The sequence below is a fragment of the Triticum aestivum genome, chromosome 4B, assembly GCF_018294505.1.
Source record: "Triticum aestivum cultivar Chinese Spring chromosome 4B, IWGSC CS RefSeq v2.1, whole genome shotgun sequence".
Taxonomy (NCBI): domain Eukaryota; kingdom Viridiplantae; phylum Streptophyta; class Magnoliopsida; order Poales; family Poaceae; genus Triticum; species Triticum aestivum.
The window spans coordinates 34,491,874-34,498,021 of record NC_057804.1 but is presented as its reverse complement, the minus strand read 5'-3'; the positions used below and the strand labels follow the sequence as shown (position 1 = coordinate 34,498,021).

Below are 6,148 nucleotides of genomic sequence, written 5' to 3'. Positions count from 1 at the left end.
ATAATGCAAGTGATGCTGGTTCATTGAGTCCTGCCCTGCCAGCGTCGCCCTCTCTATATGTGGGAGTTCAACCTGGAAGGACCGCGAACCATTCAACAATTCTTCGACATGACGCTGAAAGAGATGTATGGGTCATTCTTCGGATCACGAATAAAGTGTCCGGACACTACCGAGGACGTGGGTCTCAATTGCAACCGCCTGGGTACCCAAGTAAGTAATTCCGCTACCGAACACACCATCCTTTATGTTTATTATAACATCATTCTGAAAAATTGCTACCTGCCAGGACTGGCTAAGGAAGGCGGAGAGGATTAGGTGTTCGGCCCCTCTTCCCGAAGGCTCGCCGGATCCTTTGTTGACCAGGATGCTTGAGTGCGCGCCGTATCAGGTGCCATTAGGAGAGGACGAGGGGAGGAATAGAAAAGCCACAGGTGGGCCTCATATTTTACACATCCAAATTGGGGGAGTAAGCGCCTCCATGAAGGAGGATAATCGGGGAGGGGAACCTAAAATCCCCTCTCCTCAAGGTAAGAAAAGGGCCGCCTCCGAAGATTTGGAAACAGAGGCTTCTAAACAAGGGAAGAAAACCTTGCCAAGGGGCCCTGCCCCCGAGGGTGTTCTTGCCGCACAGCGCCCGCAAGGGGGCCAGCCCTCCACCGAGCCGTAAGTAAAAGAGTACTTTGGTAAATATACCCCGTTTTGTCTCTGAGGATAATGACCGAAACATATTTGTTGCAGTCCGGCTCATAGCCCTTCTCCATAGAGTTCGTCCTCAGGGGATCTTCCTCCAGGGATGATGGAGAGCGAGACGCCTCCCCCTGCCTCCCTGTCACATGGGGCGGACGACCCCGAGGTGTCTTCACGGAGGATTTCTCCTAATCCACCAAGGCCAGAAGTTGACACTTCGGCTGCCCAGAGTCTGGAATATCCGGCTCCCAAAGAGAGCTTCAGGAGGAGTCCGGTATTGTCCGGCACACAGCCGGACACACTAATGGGCCTTCTGGAGCGAGCGGCCATCTCAGAGACACATCGTGCCTTAATGGGTACGGTGGTTGAGAGGATTTCATCCGTGAAAAGAGGTTTGAATGAAGCTTTTACGAGTCTGCTGAGAGGCTTTGAGGTACGCAAAAAATGTATTTTTGATGGTACCGCACATACTAAGTGTGCTCTGTATAGATAGTAGCCCCTGAGACTCTGGTTGCCATCAACGTGGCGAACAGAGGATCATAATCTCTGGTAATATAAGCGCGTTGCTTTATGTGCAGGTGGCTGAGGGTCCGGCGGCTGACCGATCTGCCGATTTTGCCGAACTAAAGCGGCATCTTGATGTGGCCTATGCCGACATCGCGCTGGTTAACAAGCGGCTTGACGCGGCCCAGGGTATGTATATTCGGCTTGTCAGCAAATGTTTAAGAGGAGCATGATGCTAGTATTTATAATATGCTGTGACTGCAGATGGAGCTGCTGCCGTGGAGACCCTTCGGGTGGAGCTTGCCCGAGCCAAGGAGCAAGCCCGCATAAGTGATGTGGCCGCTCTGAAGGCCGTCAAAGAGTTAAGAGCTGAACAGGCTGCTCATCGTCGGAGCGAAGAAAATATAGCCCAGATGGCTACCGAGCTAGAAGATGCCGCCAACCGCCGTGAGCTCCTTGAAAAGGAAAATCGAGCAAAAGCGGCTGGCCTGAAGAAGGCCCTGAAGGGAGCCAAGGAAACCCGCTCTGAAATGAGGGGGATAAGGGAGGAGCTTTGTGAAGCCGGAGATATCGTGGCTGGGAAGCCCTGTTTGTTGCGGATGAAATTCGGAGATCCGAAGTATGCCCCTCTGGATTAGTTGTGGAGTGCGGCGGACGCGTATGCGGACCTGGCAAAGAGTGTTGCTGATGCGATCAAGTTTTTCAAAGATCGTAAAGACCATAAGGCCGAGAGGTTATTCTGGTCGCAGTTCAGTGCCCTGACGCGTCCGCTGCCATTGAATGAAAAGATGGCCGCATGGGCCGAACTCCACAGGTTGCCCGGGCTTGCTATGAGGTCTGTCGTGGATCATCTTTGGCCACGTGGACCAAGGCCGGACATCTATTTTGGATTGGTGCAACAATTCCTTGGTGTTGTGTCGCATATCGATGCTATGAAGAGGTCGGCGTGCATAGAGGGTGCGCGGATGGCTCTTGCCCGTGTTAAAACATACTGGGTTGGGATGGAAACCACCGCTATTGCAACCCGGGGTGCGGCGGAAGGCCAGGACCCGGCCGAGCACTATTTTGAAGAAGTCTTAAAAGGCGCCCGTTTAATAGAGGCTCAGTGCTCGAAGAGTGCCATGTTCGAATGACATGTATCTCGATTGTAAAGACAATGCTATTTTGATTATAAAGGTTGTGTTCATAACGCAGCGCTTTGGTGCCCGAGCTGAGCTGCTCCTGATATCCCTCGCGTTGGTTTTCGTCTTGGGATTCAGAAAACTCGGTCTGACACGTCTGCGCTGATTCATCGGAAAAGCGTTATGCGGTTCGCGTACGTAGCAAACAGTGCGTTGGCTGCACGTCCGTCGGCGCGCGGTGCTTTGCTGGTCCGTGGCCCAAAACGTTACTTTTTTCCATGAGCCGTGGAACAGGAGTTAGGTAGTAGCAAACCCTTACCACGGTGGTTCTAGAAACCAGACGCCGCCGCGGGCAACTATCCCCCACCCCCACTGCTGTGGAAGGCTGCGCTGGCTCCGGCTAACCGGCGATGGAAGATCCTGCTGGACTCTGTCGACATGTAAGGGAACCCTCCCCTACTAGGAGATCTATCAGTTATTCAGTTTTTCCTAGTCCGGTCGACAGGGGAGCCGCCTGACCATGGCTAAGCCGCCCTCCATGGCTGTGTGTTGCAGGTTCCCACTACGATGCGGACAGCTTGGACCACCCGGATCCGGTTCCTCTGGCGGATCTCCAGCGGATTGCCGACACGAGCGCTGACCCGGTTCCCGTTCCTGGTGCGGCGAGCGTGTTGGCGGCGCAAGACAGGGCAGGTAGGAAGCCGACAGCCGCCGCCGGTGGGAGGCTTCTCCGAGGCAGGGCAGGTAGGAAGGTGAATCCAGAGGCGCCTGGATGGACAAACAGGTGCGGCCTGAAGCTAGCCATTGCAGGGCACCTGCTATTTACTGTTTTGTTGAATGCTACTCTGTTTGACGTACGCCGCCTTGAAATTCGCTGCCATACTTTCTGTAAGTTCGACTAGCTGAATGAACGGGATGAAGATGATCGTTCATATGGCTTGTGTAGGATGCGAACAGGTAGATCTTGGTAAGATAGCTTATGCTCCCACACCGTAATTTGTCACATAATGCAGAATTTAGAAACGGACATATAGATGCTGCTTAAAATTATTGGAAAGTGGCGAGTGTAAGGAGTTGTGTTTGTGTAGTCAGCTAAAAGATGAAGTCTGAACTCGAAGTGCACACGTTGAAACAAAGAAGACAAAAAACTGATTGTGAGTAGTGTCACTCAGGATTTTGTATTTTCTGCCACACCATTCATACTGAATTTGCCTTTCATGTTTCTCACAGTGTGTTTCAAATTTGTATCTGCAATTCTATATAGATGGTTTGTGAGTACTGAAAGCATTTGAATATTTTTCTTGAGAAATGTTAGCATGGCACCATGCAAAGCGTGGTCCCATCTGATATTCCACCACCATTCCTGCTAGTCAGCATTTCATTTCCTCCCCCTGCGCCTCCACGTCCTCCTCTTATCTTTCTATGTAAGCAACTACATCAACCAGATCACTGAGATCAGATCAGATGAGATACACGCACTGGGTTTGGATGTAGATAGATCCACGGTCCTGTCAGCTCTTCACCAAATGCATGCACTAATGTACCAGTAGTATTTGGTGGAAGTCATGTACACTATTACTTGTTTTCTGGTGATGTACTACAATAGCATCCCCTTGCTGTGCGTATAAACAACACTACTCCAGAAATGGTTTTCCTTCTGCGATGATACGCATCACACACGGATGCAAGATTAACCCGTACATGTGAAGTGTCAACAGAGACACACAAAACTAATACTAGATATTAACATGTCTAGTTATGGGAGTGTCGTGATATCGCCGTTCTTGTGCCTATTTGTGCATCCTGATATTTACTCCCTCTGTAAAGAAATATAAGATCGTTTAGATCACTAATTTATTTTTGGACAGAAATGATGTCTTATCAGCATATACACCACTTTGAACATCGAGTTAACCTCGTCACTTCATATCACTTGATGGCAGAATGAAAAATGATGCATCCCAAGAAACAACACACAGGTTGCATGGTGAAACTTAGCTTATTGTGTGACAATTTCCTGCTTCAAATTAATGGTGACATGTAGTGTACAAAATGAAAGAATCATATGTGACATAAGGTGCATTACATTCTAGTTAGTAGCGTATAAGATAATTTTTGGATTACTAACTGACATAAGTAATCATTACATTCTAGATATTATGGGATGGAGGGAGTACTTACTACCAAAAGATGGAGAATGGCGTTTGGGGATATGTATGAATCTTGTGTGTACCCCGCTTTCTCAGCTCGCTGATGGAGACCATGTTAGCTAAATTTTTTTGTGAGACTACCTTGAAAATTTCTTGACAAGCATGTTTAATTCTAGCTAGCCTAGTTTTTACCTACAATTCACAAGATACAGGACAATTTGTGAGGTTGCATTTACCAGCAACGAAGCTCACATTGTATACTTTTATGTATATTTGTCATCATGTATATCACAAATGATATAGGCAGACATATTTTAATATTTCAGAAGAGTGTGTCGAAAGATCAAGTGGTGTTGACAAGCAAATGGAAATGTGCGAAGCCATGCATGGACCAGAAACAACAGGTGTAATGCTATGGAAGAGCAAGAGAAGTAAGTCCCTCGCCCTCCATGTTCCCTGTGACAGTAATTGTGTTATTTGATTTTTCTTTTGATCACCTGTGTTTGCATTACAGATTGGAGAAGCAGGAGAAGAAACGAAGGCAGAAGGAGATTAATTGTCCAAATTAGCACTGAAGCTGCAGCGGGACAAATTAGCCCCAGTTCTCTCTTGTGGGTTTAATTATGAATGGTACTGTTTACACTGGCATGCTTAGTTATGAATGCTATGTGAGCTAGACATATCACAATTAAAGATTTTCCTCTTATTTTGCCAAGCTAACAACATGGATCCTGTGTGGTGTTGCACCATCTTTTGTGTCCAGGTTGTATGTTCTAGTTGGTAGATTATAAACTTTGTTGGATTTTGCCTTAAGTATTTGAATCATGGTACAACCAGTCAGCTAGTTGTCTTTTTAGTTCTCCAGATCTTGTGATGCCTAATTATCTTCTGCCTAATTTTTGTTCTGCTTTGCTTGGAAAAGCGATGCCACATATTCACAGTTGCGGTGATGCAGGTTTGCTTGTCCAGTGTACTTCATGGTGCATGTACCTGGGTGTTTAGCCCACGTTCCAATACATCTTGTGTACATCTTTTGATCTATCTCCGAATGAAAATCTGAAATCTGAGTACATTCCATGGGTCTTTCAGAAAATCTGAAACATGACAATCTGTTTGTTCCTTGGGAGCTTACCATCTCCCTCGGTGTAATATCATGAGTTTTGGTATATTGCCATGCCATCTGTAGATTTGGTTAACATTGGCATATGGTGTTGTGCCATCTGTAGATTTGGTTAACATTGGCATGATGTTGTGTGATAAACACCTGTATGAAAAATACCAAGCGTGAATGCTGACATCTTGCACTTGTATCGTGTTGTTCTATTTTGATTTCAATCTTGCAAATTGTCCACTTAATCTCTCCAAGTTTAATGTTCAAAGGGTGTGTAAAACTAGATAGGGTGTAGCGTTTAGCCGAGCAGCAGCCTTGAGCTCAAGGCGGCATTCACTTTTGAGGTGTAAGAAAGTACACATGAATCATATGTATGTGGACGTCACATTAGCCACGTAGCATTAAGTGGACTTTGACATAATCTCGCATAAATAATTGTGGCTAAGCCAAACACGGACGCCGGGTGGCCGTTACAGCTGCTGAGCCACGACTCAGCCTGGTACAGTGCATTCACTGAGCCGTGTAGGCTCATCTGTTCCGCCTCTTCCTACCGTCTGTCATTCCAATTAATGCGG

At 47.2% G+C, this 6,148-nt stretch overlaps 1 long non-coding RNA gene across 2 annotated transcripts; it reads left to right on the top strand.

The window, feature by feature from the left end:
- Positions 1-2,570: 2,570 nt before the first annotated feature.
- LOC123090829 (uncharacterized) lies at positions 2,571-5,306 on the top strand. 2 transcript variants are annotated; one of them, XR_006442627.1, is made up of 4 exons: positions 2,571-2,752; positions 2,868-3,096; positions 4,467-4,893; positions 4,977-5,306. It is a non-coding gene; the product is annotated as an uncharacterized lncRNA (long non-coding RNA). The 2 variants fall into 2 exon arrangements; XR_006442626.1 differs by having other exon boundaries at positions 2,868-4,893.
- The last annotated feature ends 842 nt before the right edge of the window (positions 5,307-6,148 follow it).